General features: G+C 46.0%; 1 protein-coding gene and 1 long non-coding RNA gene across 2 annotated transcripts in view; one reads left to right on the forward strand and one right to left on the reverse strand.

The window, feature by feature from the left end:
* Positions 1-15,075, forward strand: part of RPTOR (regulatory associated protein of MTOR complex 1) — a 294,108-nt gene that overhangs the window by 189,744 nt on the left and 89,289 nt on the right. The gene's annotated exons all lie outside the window — the stretch shown is intronic.
* The window catches only part of LOC121006142, a 978,004-nt gene that overhangs the window by 22,691 nt on the left and 940,238 nt on the right, over positions 1-15,075 (reverse strand). The window lies entirely within an intron of this gene.

The following is a 15,075-nucleotide window of genomic DNA, read 5'->3' on the forward strand; positions in this document are numbered from 1 at the left end:
AAGATTTTTTGTGCGTGGTTCTTGGTTCCAACTCCACACCACAAACTGTGTGTAGTCTGAGCTGAAATTACCTCCCATTGTTTGCAGTGGAAGTCCGCTACCATTCAGTTTTCCATACCACACCAAGAAAGGACATGCTTTTTCTTTCAGTGGACGCCATTGGTAGGGGTGTCTGTATTAAACCTTTCTGCTTGTGGTTTAGTCCTTTTGAATGGTCAGATCCACAGCATTCACCATGAAAGTTGAACGTCACAAAAAATAAAGTCAGCAGTAGAAAATTTATATTTGTATTGACGCTTAGCCAGAACGCCTAGTGTACTTAAATACAAGAGCATCCTTGTGAGTCTACCTTCTACAAGTGATTTTCATCTGTCCACCAGGTCACCGTTGCGGGGACATTTTCCACTTCAGACTTTCAAACTACCAGACCTAATGGTATTGATCTAGGGTTGCCTTCAAGTCCAAGTCTTAACCACCTTGTACGTGTCGTACTGGCTACATCTTAGTGGCCCCAGATCAATACCACACTGTCTTAGCCAAGATCTTGCTATACTCTTTGACCCACGCACTCATGCCCTATCCAGACACACCTTTTGGGCACAAAAGAACGGCTTAAGTTAAGAAATGATATCTAATGTGGATGCCCAGAAGGGATGCTCTGTCCGTATGTCCACAATGTCCGCTACGTACTGGGTACATTCAGTAACTATTCGTATGAGGTTTTAGTTTTTTGGGTTTTTTTTTGCTTCTGAAGCAGCTGCTTGCATGATTTAGTTGTATTTAATGTAAATTGTTTCTCACTTCAGGGAGCGTTCCGGTTGCCAAGTTTTCTCCTCCTCCTTCCCTCACTTCCTTAATATAATACAAGAGGCAATTTGTCTGCGACTGTGTTCCAGTGTTTGCATTTCTTGTGACTGCAAATCCCACTTTATCCAGCCCTCTCCCGCTCCTCAAGCCTTGTTCCAGTATCTCAGCCTCCCTCTCTCTCCTCCGCTGTGATTTCCCGGGTGACATGAAGCCTGCGCCGTACAACGTCTTCAGCTCTTTGAAAGTCACAGTAAATGCTGCTCCAGGGTCTCTGAAGAGACCGGTTATTGCACACTAATCCTCACCCTGCCTGCAAGAGGCATCAGGAGAGGTAATCAGATTATGTCCTTGTATATTACAACGTGCTCGCGGTTAACCCTTCCTGGTTGACAGAGCCTGGTGTTAAACGTGACCCATTCATGCCCAAAAAGGATGCCATCTTGTGCATGCAATTTTCTTCCCATTGTTGGCTTGATTTCTTAATTTTCCTAGACTTCCATCACATGGTTTCTCTCATTTGCCTCATTGTCTTCTTCCTTACTCCAAAAAGACATTCAAGATGTAGTAGGATTTTTAAGATGCCCATACAAATGAGAGTAAAATTGGTCGAAAATGTAATGATACTTTTCACTTTTAATGAATAGACATTTGATCAGTTAGGTGCACCCTTATTCCTCTGCCAGCCCCTCCCTCTCCTTCTATATCGAGTTCCTGCATAGTTGTCTCGCCTGCCCGTTTCAGTCAAGTAGAGAGCGGAGCAAAGTTGCACAGTGGTTTGGACCCGCCCTCTGTGCACTTAGCTGCCCATTTGTGTATGGCTTTAAAGTACTTTTTTTTTTCCAGACTGAAGCCACGAATCGAAAAGTGAAAGGTATTACTTTTAGCCGAGCTAGTGTAAGAGTGAATTTCCTGGAGACAGACTCCCTTTAAAGTGGTTTTAAATTTAAATATCGATGGTCTGTCCCCATGGTCATGAATATCTGATCGATGGGGGGGATGGCTGACTCCCATCTTAACCACTGATCAGCTGTCTGAAGGGGCCACAGCGCCGTAGACTTATAGTGGCTGTGCTCGGTATTGCATCTCATTCCCATTCTCTTGAATGGGACTGAACTGCAAAAAGTGACCAATAGATGTGACATCACAGAAGCCAGGAAGAAGCCACAACCTGAGTGCCGCCGCTACCTTACCCGAGGATAGGTCGTCAGCCTTTATTAAATGATGGCCTATCCTCAGGATAGGCCTTTAGTTGCTGATCGGCAGAGGTCCGTTCAGTTACTGATCAGCTGTTCGGTGTAGCCCCGTCGCTAGAGCTGCACTGCACCATCAATATTGTAGAGGAGGTAGGTCACTATTTCATCTCTGCTATCATTTAACCCCCAGAAAACCTCTACTTGGTTGAAGAAGAATTTGTGCGGGGTGCAAAGAGCGTGGCCAAAAAATGGTTCCAAAGAGCCCTGGAGCAACATTTGTAATAAAAAAAATAATAATAATAATTGCAAATATGTTTTTCCAGCCACGGGTACCACTTAACTATTCACATTTGACAGATCAGCGGTTGGGGGCCACTGTGCTATCACGATGGCCTTCTGCTGCCTGTGTGCACCCCCCCCCCGACAGCAGGGTTGTAATACAGGTCCTGATGACCCCCACATCGCTGCTGGACAGAATTTACGCTCCCAACGTCATTCAGGAATCTGCTGAGTTTTCTAGTATGCCGAAAGCAAAGAACTAACAATCTGTCATGGCTTATATAAGACAAAGTGACTAGTAATGGGCTCTGGAACGAGCAGCTACAAACTTTGATTAATCACGCTGAGCCTCCCACGCAGTATACGCCAGAATCAATGGAATGAGCAGCGCAAAATACAAATACATTGAGAGGTTTCCAGTCTCTGCTGCACGCCGGCGGACTCTCGCTGCACTGTCCTGAGGTTCGGGCTGACCCCCTTCGTGGACCAGCGTGCCAAAGACGTCATCACCTATAGGAGTCCAAGGAGGAATCGTATGTAAAGCAACCCAGTGCGACCGCAAAAACATACTATATACGGCAGCCACCCACTGCTGTCACAGATCTCCCTGATGATCAGGCATTAAGAAATCACTGTCGCCTGTGCTCCTAGTGACGCCCCCTGCAGCCAGCTTTAATGAATGCAATCCGTAGAGCTGTTAAAACATATTGTTACCCCTCCCAGTCATTTCTTTAGCCAGATATACCTTCCTACAACACTGAATATATTTTGCGGTTCATTAAAGATGTCTGCTTACTGACAGTGAGTGGAAAACCTAGCCTACTGACACAGTTGGAGGGCTGGTTACAAACTATTAGGATATTATCTAAGAGCCATCTGTCTGTGTCTGTTGGAAATGATGTGGGCAGGTTTTCAGCCTATGGATGTAAATAAGACTTTCTGCACCCGCTGACAGCAAGCAGAGATCTTATTGACACAACAAACAGAGGGAATCTTGAAACATTCACAAAAGATCTCCCCATAAAATAATAAATGTAGATAATCTTTTCTAAGATCTCTGCATTGCTTGTTTCCTCTGTTATTCCTCCTGGAAATATACAAATACATTGATAACCGGATGTTATAATTCCTATAGATTGCCAGCACTGATTGGAAAGTGTCGGATTGTGTAGACAAGAAGGAATGGTACATAGAAACCGAAAACTGTGTTACATTTTTGGCCAAGCATGCATGTGTATTCTAAGAGGACAAAGCCACTGCTAGACACATCTGATGGAGGCTTAGCTCCCTTAAGAACAAAGGACCCTTGCGCTGGTACTAACCATTCAGGGGTTCCTTGCTTTCCCTCTTGACTCCATTCTACCAGATCCCTCCCAGTTTCTGCTGCCCTCCTTCTACCAGGTGCTTTCCTATGTCCGTTACCTTCCCCCCACACATGCTGGATCCAAATAATCCAAGGTTGGGAGAAGTCGTCATGGAAGCTTTGGCTGGATGGAGAAGGAAAAGTAAAGTCTGTCCTGAGCCCAGTCTCAGTACTGTACTTGGGTACTGAATGTAATGAACGGTTTGCTAGACCTAGATTTTGTACAATCTCTTTTTACTGAGCTTGGTTCTGGTACTGTCTCTATGTAGTTTGTTTTATCTAACAGTGTTTTCATGCTCTGAGCTTGGTTCTGGCACTGTATTTATATGCTGACCTTGGTTCTGGCACTGTACTTATAAGCTGACCTTGGTTCTGGCACTGTACTTATAAGCTGAGCTTGGTTCTGGCACTGTATTTATATGCTGACCTTGGTTCTGGCACTGTACTTATAAGCTGAACTTGGTTCTGGCACTGTACTTATAAGCTGAGCTTGGTTCTGCCACTGTACTTATAAGCTGAGCTTGGTTCTGGCACTGTATATGCTGACCTTGGTTCTGGCACTGTACTTATAAGCTGATCTTGGTTCTGGCACTGTACTTATAAGCTGAGCTTGGTTCTGGCACTGTATATGCTGACCTTGGTTCTGGCACTGTACTTATAAGCTGATCTTGGTTCTGGCACTGTACTTATAAGCTGACCTTGGTTCTGGCACTGTACTTATAAGCTGAGCTTGGTTCTGGCACTGTATTTATAAGCTGACTTGGTTCTGGCACTGTACTTATAAGCTGAGCTTGGTTCTGGCACTGTATTTATATGCTGACCTTGGTTCTGGCACTGTACTTATAAGCTGATCTTGGTTCTGGCACTGTACTTATAAGCTGAACTTGGTTCTGGCACTGTACTTATAAGCTGAGCTTGGTTCTGGCACTGTACTTATAAGCTGAGCTTGGTTCTGGCACTGTACTTATAAGCTGACCTTGGTTCTGGCACTGTACTTATAAGCTGAGCTTGGTTCTGGCACTGTATTTATATGCTGAGCTTGGTTCTGGCACTGTATTTATATGCTGACCTTGGTTCTGGCACTGTACTTATAAGCTGAGCTTGGTTCTGGCACTGTATTTATATGCTGACCTTGGTTCTGGCACTGTACTTATAAGCTGATCTTGGTTCTGGCACTGTATTTATATGCTGACCTTGGTTCTGGCACTGTACTTATAAGCTGATCTTGGTTCTGGCACTGTACTTATAAGCTGAGCTTGGTTCTGGCACTGTATTTATATGCTGACCTTGGTTCTGGCACTGTATTTATATGCTGACCTTGGTTCTGGTACTGCATTTATATAAACAAAAAACAAAAAGGACCCTTTCAATGGGTGGCGTAGCGGCAGGACATAGGCGTTCCCCCCCCCCCCTCCTTGCCGCCTCCCCCCTGATGTGAGCTCTACTGTGACTGCCAGCCTTTACTCTGAAGGAGGCCTGCTCCAACCTGACCGCCTCTGCACCTTTTCGCCCGGACCTGAGGGCAGTGGAGGCAAGTCGCCCTGGAGTGGAGCAGGAACCTGTCGGCAATCGCAGCGCCGAGGATCCGAAGCACATGACAGCGTTGAAGATCGGCTGGCACCCAGTCTTGCGCATACTCCTGCTGCGCTCGGGCGCCTAGGGCGCATCAAATCACACTCTCCTATATCCTCCGGTATCCTGTGGGAATAAGTTTTTGAAAACCCTGCCATACGCATGGATTGGACTGGGTGCCGTGAGTATTGGAAATCGCACCATTACTGCACACGAAGCTTTGTGTTTCTCACCTCCAACTTGTTGCTTCTAGGAGGACTCTGGCAGGAGTCTCCTTGTGGTGAGTGGAGAGACTGACTTTTATGGAAGGAGAAAACTCACCACCTTGGGGTGAAATCAAGTTTTCCGCTTACCAGCCTCCCCTGGCCACGGTTTTTGTGGCTGTTTGGTGACTGTGAGAAGGGAGAGGATCGAGGCTGATGGGTTGGTGGATGCCTGAGATGGAGTGAGCACATGCTGGGATAAGCAGCTGACTGGTTACTCTGTTTTGTGGTGTAAACGGAGGGAAATGTATGGAATCCGCAAACGCGAGACCCCTGACCCGTTGGTGGTGTTTTAACTCACTCTCTACAGAGCGCTCCATGAAGTCCCAGTTTTATCCTTGGGTATTATATATAAGTGCCATGAACAGCGTGTTCCTGCTCATATTCTACTCAGCTTAGTTCATACTAACTGGTTAGAAATAATCACTGAAGACAGTCTGTCGCTAAACTTTGATACCGAGCCTCCAGGAAATAGCCCTTTGTTTTATCCCCATAGAATGAGCCGCATATAACTGGGTATCGACATATTGGATCTGGTTGTCTTCTTTTATGCCTTGGTGATCCACAGTATTGGCCGGGCTTTATTTATACCTTTTAAGTGATCCTGAACATGCTGCCTTGGTGGAAACTGTTATCTTACGTTATATATAAGCTGACTGGGTGGATATTCCCACGTTCGGGCCTAGTAGCAAGTTTGGGGTGTCGGAAGGATACTTTTGTGTGAAGCTAAAATCTGAGAAATATTTATTTTAATATTGTATTGTTTAATCATCGCTGCTTTACCATATCCTGAGTTTGACTGTTGCTCAGGTTCATCTACACCATTTTGGAAGCATATAGGAGGCTATTTCACAAGAAATTTGGCCTGGATGCAGCCCTATCAAAGCTTGAAGAGATCTTGCTTATATTTTTCATGTATCGGATTTGATCAGTATCCTAGCGTCATAAGATACAGGGGATGCTGGAAGCTAGGGAAGAAAGTGAAACTCAACAAAACCTAGGTGCCCCCTGGGGTAGGGTTGAAGATTCAAGTAAAACAGCAATGGTGGACTCTAATATAGATCTGATTGATAAGAAGTTGGCAGATATATTAGGCACGGTGAACCACTCTAATCAATAATTAGGAGATTTGGCTTTCAAAATATCATCTGTACAATCAGATATATCGATCATTAAAGATGAAATTAATAAAATGCATGAAAAGGTGAAGGACTTACAGACTTCCATTACAGATATAAAAGCTGAGGTTGAGCAGGATTAATACAAGAGTAAATACAATGGAAGATAAGAATAGGGTACTGCGGGACAAAATTATTGACCTTGAGGATAGATCACGAAGATTTAATCTTCGTTTTGTTGGATTTCTAGAAGGGGTAGAGAAGGAAGACCCCCCGCTTGCTTCATCCAAAAATGGGTGTTGGAGAGTGTTGGCCTCGAATATCTATCCGTGGTGGAACGGGCACATAGGATTCCGGGAAAAAAGCCCCCCTGGGAGTCCACCTAGAGCACTACTAGTAAAGATGTTGTGCTCCAAAGACCGAGATCTGGTTCTGAGGAGAGAGAAAGAAATGTAGGAAATAGACTTTAATAGTAACATAAATTAGATTTATCCGGATTTTGCTAGAGAAACTCGGAGTAAACGTAGAGAGTTCCGAGATATAAAGAAAAGGTTGTTCCATGCCGAGATCAAATTCTCCTGGTTATATCCAGCTAAACTTAGAGTAATATACCAGGACCAGGTTTTTTTCTTTGTGAGTTCTAAAGAGGCCCAGGAATGGCTTGCCTGTAAAGGGAAAGGCCATTAACGTTTTTTATCCTGATGACTTTGACTTTGAGGTGGGGTGGTGGAGGGGGTGGGGGGGAATGTGCGGGATGGGCAGAGTGGAAGAGGTTAATGAGGTCTTTTTGGCCTCGTGGACCACTTTGGTGGGTTGAGGGTCGGATTAGGGATGGGAGGGAGGTTCATCGTCTCCTCGGGAGTCATAGAGCACAGTTGGGAGGGAGACGGGGATTCAGGGTGTGTCGCATCGAGTCCTAGCCTGGAATGTGCGTGGGTTGGCCGGCAGAATAAAAAGGTGTGTTGTTTTCGATCAAGTTGCTAAACATCTTCCAGCTATAGGTGGTCTCCTTGAAACACACCTGACGTTAGACAAGGCTGGTATGATGAGAAAGAAATGGGCACAGTACGAATACCACTCTTGTCTGTCAACCCACTCACGTGGCATAAGTGTATATATCCACAGGAAAGTTGATTATGTTCCCCTGGATCAGAAAATAGATAGAAGGTTGATTTGTTTTCTTATATGCTGGAATGGGGTGGCATGTGTATTAGCTTTTTGTTTACATTCCCCCTACTTTCTCTCTTTGTGTTCTCATGTTTAGCGGATTTTATAAAGTGCCCGATTCTAGTTTTGGGCGACTTTTATAATGTAATGGTCTTAGAAAAAGACAGAGTGTCAGCTTCATCTGATCGGAAGGTGAAAACTGGGGAGGTCAGACTCTATTATTCAGAACGTGTCAGGAACTGGCACTGATTGATATTTGGCGATACTTATATGGAGATAAGTGTGTTCTCCTGCTTCAGCCGATCATACGAGGCCATGTCAAGAATTTGATCTTGCCTTGGCTAGTCCTGATTTTATCGACCAAGTCAGCCGAATGAAATACGAGTCCAATGGTATTTCCGATCATTCCCCTATTTTAGTGGCTGGTAAAGAAAGGGATAAAACTCCGAAGATTAGGCGGTTTAGATTAAACACCCACTGGATTAGCCTTGTTAAAGAGCAAGTAGTTATAGGTAACTACAATAGTTTTGGAACATCAATATAGGCTCATATTCACTCCGTATGGGATGCTTTGAAAGCATTCCTTCGGGGTTTATATCTGAGTAAAATAAAGAACCTTAAATATTCTTTGGTTTAGGCTTCATGCACACGGACGGTTTCCGTTGTTCAGTGATCCGTGACCGTTTTTTCTTCCGAGGGTCTTCCTTGATTTTTGGAGGATCCACGGAAATGAAAAAAAAAAATCATTTTGGTGTCCGCCTGGCCGTGCGGAGCCAAACAGATCCGCCCTGACTTACAATGCAAGTCAATGGGGATGGATCCGTTTGACGTTGACACAATATGGTGCAATTGCAAACGGATCCGTCCCCCATTGACTTTCAATGTAAAGTCAGGAGTTAATATACCATAGGATCAGAGTTTTCTCCAATCCGATGGTATATTTTAACTTGAAGCGTCCCCATCACCATGGGAACACCTCTATGTTAGAATATACCATCGGATTTGAGTTAGATTGTGAAAACTCATATCGGACAGTATGTTTTAACACAGAGGCGTTCCCATAGTGATGGGGACGCTTCAAGTTAGAATATACTAAGAACTTTGTACATGACTGCCCCCTGCTGCCTGGCAGCACCCGATCTCTTACAGGGGGCTGTGATCCGCACAATTAAACCCTTAGGTGCCTAAGGGGTCCCCTGTATTTAACACATTGGTGGCCAGTGCGGCCTCCCCTCTCCCCCCCCCCTAATTAAAATCACCTTCCCCCATCATTGGTGGCCAGTGCGGCCTCCCCTCTCCCCCCCTAATTAAAATCACCCCCCCCTCATCATTGGTGGCCAGTGCGGCCTCCCCTCTCCCCCACCCCTAATTAAAATCCCCTTCCCCCATCATTGGTGGCAGCGGAGAGTTCCGATCGGAGTCCCAGTTTAATCGCTGGGGCTCTGATCGGTAACCATGGCAACCAGGGCGCTACTGCAGTCCTGGTTGCCATGGTTACTTAGCAATTCTAGAAGCATTATACTTACCTTCGCTGTCTGTGACTGGCCGGGCACTCCTCCTACTGGTAAGTCACTTACCAGTAGGAGGAGTGCCCAGCCGGACACAGACATCGGAGGTAAGTATAATGCTTCAAAAAATTGCTACTGCAGTAGCGTCCTGGTTGCCATGGTTACCGATCGGAGCCCCAGCGATTAAACTGGGACTCCGATCGGAACTCTCCGCTGCCACCAATGATGGGGGAAGGTGATTTTAATTAGGGGGGGGGGGGGGAGAGGGGAGGCCGCACTGGCCACCAATGATGGGGGGGTGATTTTAATTAGGGAGGGGGGGGGGAGAGGGGATACCGCACTGGCCACCAATGAGTTAAATACAGGGGAGGGGGGTCTGCCCCCTCCTGCCTGGCAGCACCTGATCTCTCACAGGGAGCTATGATACGCACAATTAACCCCTCAGGTGTGGCACCTGAGGGGTTAATTGTGCGGATCACAGCCCCCTGCAAGAGATCGGGTGCTGCCAGGCAGCAGGGGGCAGTCATGTACACAGTTCGTGGTATATTCTAACTTGAAGCGTCCCCATCACTATGGGAACGCCTCTGTGTTAGAATATACTGTCGGATCCGTCTGTGTGAAAGTAGCCTACGGACAAGGATGACGGACGCGGAGTGATCATTGACTTGAATGGGTCCGTGAACCGTTGTCCGTCAAAAAAATAGGACACGTATTTTTTTGACTGACAGGAAACATGGATCGCGGCCGCGGATGAACAACGGTGCATTTCCCGAGTTTTCAACTGACCCATTGAAAGTCAATGGGTCCGCAGAAAATCACGGAAAACGGAACAACGGCCACGGATGCAGACAACGGTCGTGTGCATGAGGCCTAAATGTGAGGAACAGTGCGTGGAGCGGGTAAGGACACTTGAGGTGGAGCTTATTGAAACCGAAACATACCGGTAATAACTTAACAGCGGTGAATACAAGCGAAGGAGAATTATAAAAATCATTTAATTAATAAAGCTCAACAAAGAGTCTTCTTCGCCGGTCAGAAACACTACTCGCATCCATTATTCAAAATCAAAAGGTTCGTAATAAAATGAGAAGTCTTAGACGGGGTAATGGTGAGGTGATAGAAGAACTGGTGGATCTCAAGCGGGAGTTCGTGGATAATTTTTCAGCTTTATACAGGTCGGAGTATGATGGGAATGAGGATGATATGGATTCTTTTTCAAACAGCATTGATATTCCCGCTCTTTCTGAGGAGGAAAGTGCTGTTCAACTGAGTGAGCTGTATGAGGCGATGGGCTCTACTCAGGGGCACTCTGCATCTGGTTCTGACGGACTCCCGTTTGAGATCCACAGAAGTTACGGTGATCTATTACTTCCTTATTTATTACATGTTTTTAATGAATCTGGTGAGTCCGGTAGTCTGCCAGCTTCACTATCTGAAGCCGTTATCACCTCAGTGCTTAAAACAGGTAAAGAAGAACAAGAGATTGGCTCTTACCGGCCAATCACATTGTTAAATACTGATTATAAAATTTGCGCTAAAATACTCTCAAACCGACTCAAAAAGTTGTTAGATTGATTTATCAAGATCAAACCGGGTTCATCCCCAAACGACGTGCTCAAATTAACATCCGTAGAGCACTGTTTAATATTCAAATAGGGGAAAGTGGGGACTGCTCCATCCTGTCACTTGATGCCACTAAGGGTACTTTCACACTTGCGGCAAAGGATTCCGGCAGGCAGTTCTGTCGCCGGAACTGCCTGCCGGATCCCGCAAACGGATGCATTTGTGATGCGCATTCGTCTGACAAATGCATTGCAATACTGGATCATTCTTCCTGGTTGTCATCCGGAAAAACGGATCCGGTATTAATTTTTTTCTCATTTTTAAAAGTCTGCGCATGCGCAGATCGGGAAACCAGATCCGGTTTTCCGGAACACTTAGTACCGGATCTGGCATTAATACATTTCAATGGAAATGAATGCCGGATTTTGGCTGGAGAGAAAACTGAGCAGTGTGTTCCTGGTGTTCTTCTGATGAGGTGTGTGTTATGTAACGTGCTGACTACATATTGACTTGACTTACCATGATAACTTACATAACCTCCGTAGAGTGTGTTCGCCAGCTTTTACCGGTCATTGATTATATTGACTGTCATTTATCACAGTCAGGGGAGCGCTGCCTGCGGATCTTCAGCTGCACTGATGTCATGACTGGGATTGTATCTTATGAAATCTGTCCTTTCACCAGTTACCTGGTTCTCAGAGGAGATCCACTGCTTTCCATATGAACATAAGATGAACCCCAGGGTAGTGTCTTCCAGAAGATGTATGGCATTTTAAGATGCCTTTATCTTAAAGGGGTGTTCTCGTCTGATATTGGAGTACTCGTCTTGGTGGTCAGGGTGGCCGGAGTTCTGGAGATGTAGGAGCAGGCTGTGGTCGGAGTGAATAGGGGCTACAGAAGGAGCATGTTACATGCAGGAGGTGGGGAACAGCAGGAAGTCTATGACATGCAGATTCACCCAATAGCTGCAGAACACGGAGTGATGTCATCACAAGGGGGCGTAGTTTTGGCAACCTCTGCTGTGCAGCAGTAGTTTGAACTGTAGACCCATAGGGGGAGATATATCATCTACCTACTCCAGACAAGTGGTGCTAACTATGTGTTTGCAACTTTTTAAATGCTAAGTTTTTTAAAAATAGTCGCAAGATGCAGTTTTTACGCCGCGGCCCTCGCCACTTTTGAGAATGGGGGTGGGGAGTGGATGTGGCTAGTTTTCTAAATCAAATGACGCCAGAAGTCTACAGCAGCTCAGCAGAGGATTTGCCTCATTTATGACGAGGCGCATCTGGACCTTCATTGCAAACGCTTTTTTCTTCACTAATTCTGGGTCACTTCTCCTGACATGTCTGTTTTAGCAACTACCGGTATAACAATTCTGGAGCGTCTATTCTTATGGCTCTGTGTTGTGCCATTTTTCTATTTTTCCTTCTCGAAGTTTATGAATGGATTGCCAGCATGGGTCAAGGCAGGTTTTACCAGTTGGGGGTGCTTCCCTGTGCAGTCCGACATGATCCAATCAGTGCTGCCAGCGCCAGACTGTGCGGGGAAATGCCCCTCAACTGGTAACACCCATCTGGACCTTTTTTTGGAATCCGCTGGCAATTCATTTATAACTTCTAGCAGGAATAATAGAGGCGCAACACAGTCTAGAGTAAGAATAGATGATCCAGAATTGTTATTACACAGGGATGCAAGTAGCTTCCAAAGCAGACATGTCATGTAACATGCAATTTCACGAAATCCGGTGTTTGTTGTAGCAGAGTTGAGTCGATTAAGTTGCATCTATATTACAACACATTGATTCTTTAAGACGCAACGTCACTTTGTGACACTTATCTGACGACATTTGTACTGTGCAAGTTTAGCCTCAGACATGCGGTTACTCCTCGATCGAGTGATATTGAACCCCCATAATCAGCACTGGCCAATATGCATGAATTGCCCAAAATCTATATGCACATGAGCAATCAGTCTCGATTAAATTGTGACTACAGCAGTACCAACCCTATTTCACTCCCAGGGAACCCCTACTGTCCTCAAGAAATTTGGTGCAAAGCATCCTGAAGTTCTATATTCCGTCTAAGGTCTCCTGACAGGTCAATCTGCCCCCGTGCCAAGCCAAAATCATTTGGTCATCCCTGTTGTTAAAGGGGTTATCCAATAATAAATGCAAAAAATGAAAATCAGACATCATATAGTACATGCCAATCTCTTTTTCTAATAAAGCTAGAACCAGCCCTGTACCTCACATGGATCCAGAGATCTCCTCGTTCATTGCTCCCATTGCTCTGCTAGATTTATATCAAGCTAGCAGCTCAGGGGGCGGGTCACTTCTGCTGCAACTCATGGGGTTTGTCCTTTCTGCGGCAGCTCCGACCCCATCACTGCTCAGGGGCCAATTGAAGGATGGAACTGAGCATGTGCGTCCACTTCAGCAAGGTGGACAGAGAAATAAGAAAAAGAGCAAACAGCAGGGGTGCAGTACAAATACATTTTATTGAATGATTCAGTAGCTATACCTAATATTTAGTTACCTGCCATTAAAAAGGTATTCAGATCCAGGTGCTGGTTTAACAACTGCATAATATATTTCCTGGGACAACCGCTTTAGTGGTGTGTTAAAACCCTATCCACTGATGGAGATATTCATTGCTCTGCTAGATGTATATCAAGCCGACAGCTCAAGCGGAGTGTCCTTTCTGCCGGAGCTCTCTCCCTATCACAGCTCAGGAGGCGTGTCTCAGCTCTCCCTATCACAGCTCAGGAGGCGTGTCTCAGCTCTCCCTATCACAGCTCAGGAGGTGTGTCTCAGATCTCCCTATCACAGCTCAGGAGGCGTGTCTCAGCTCTCCCTATCACAGCTCAGGAGGCGTGTCTCAGATCTCCCTTTCACAGCTCAGGAGGCGTGTCTCAGCTCTCCCTATCACAGCTCAGGAGGCCTGTCTCAGCTCTCCCTATCACAGCTCAGGAGGCGTGTCTCAGCTCTCTCCCTATCACAGCTCAGGAGGCGTGTCTCAGCTCTCTCCCTATCACAGCTCAGGAGGCGTGTCTCAGATCTCCCTATCACAGCTCAGGAGGCAGTTAAAGGATGAAACTGAGCATGTGCGGCCTTCTCAATGAGCAGGTCAAAGAAATAAGGAAAATAACAAACAGCAGGTGGCGCTCTACAGATAGATTTTATTGAATAACTCAGTGGCTAAATCTTTAATTACAAGCAATTACAAAAGTATTCAGAGCCAGGAGCTGGTTTGAAACCTGTAGAATATTTTTCATGGGACAACCCTTTTAAAGTGGCAGCTCTCACTACTGCTGCCGTCTATTGGGAAGCTCCTGACCATGTTCCAGGCAGGGCTGGTTGGCACAGAGTAGCCCCGCGTTGTGTCAGACTTATCCGCAATAAAACGTAAAGGGGTTATCCAAGACTAACAAATGCCCCCCATATGCCTGGGCCCCTCACACTGAATGTACTTACCTGGCTCCTGGTCCCCGAACCGCTGCAGCTGCTTTTTCCCGTGCGCGTATAAAAACATTTTCATCCGTGCACGTGGAGAATCAGCTGCAGCAGTGCGGGGACCAGGAGCGGCGCAGGGAGCCAGGTAAGTACATTCAGTGTGAGGGGCCAGGCATATGGGGGGCAATTGTTAGTCTTGGATAACCCCTTTAAAGGGTTGTTACCATCTGAAACATTAGTGGTACATCAAATGTATATATGCCATGAATGCCTAATAGTGGCTGGTTACATGTGTTCCCCCATTTTGCCAATATACTGTATGCAGGTCCCATATACGGCCGCACAGCAAGCCATTCATTTTTACCTGTCCCTGCTCCCGCACTACGCCCTTTTTCTAATATCTGATCTGGAAAAACCAGGTAAGCAACCAGCAGATACAGATGGTTGGGGGCGCACAGGATGGCATCGCTGCCCGCAGGTTGTGCACCCCTGGTCCAAAATCTTGGTTCTCCATCTGCAGTAAAGGGAGCATACACGCATAATATTTCTGCAGAAAATAAGCACCACGTCCATTTACCGCAACCTGCGGCACTGTGGTGAAACTACCACTCCCAGCATGCGCAATCACTTGTCTGCTGTCAGATCTCCCATAGAAGTGAATGGAGCATGCTGGGAGTTGAGGTTTCACCACAGCTGGAGGTTGCAGATCCCGGGTCTACAGGTTGTGTGTGTAATTGCAGCTCAGCCCCACTTCCACTTTATGGGAGCTGAGCCGCAATACCAGACGCCAC

Source organism: Bufo bufo, chromosome 6 (genome assembly GCF_905171765.1).
Source record: "Bufo bufo chromosome 6, aBufBuf1.1, whole genome shotgun sequence".
Lineage (NCBI taxonomy): Eukaryota > Metazoa > Chordata > Amphibia > Anura > Bufonidae > Bufo > Bufo bufo.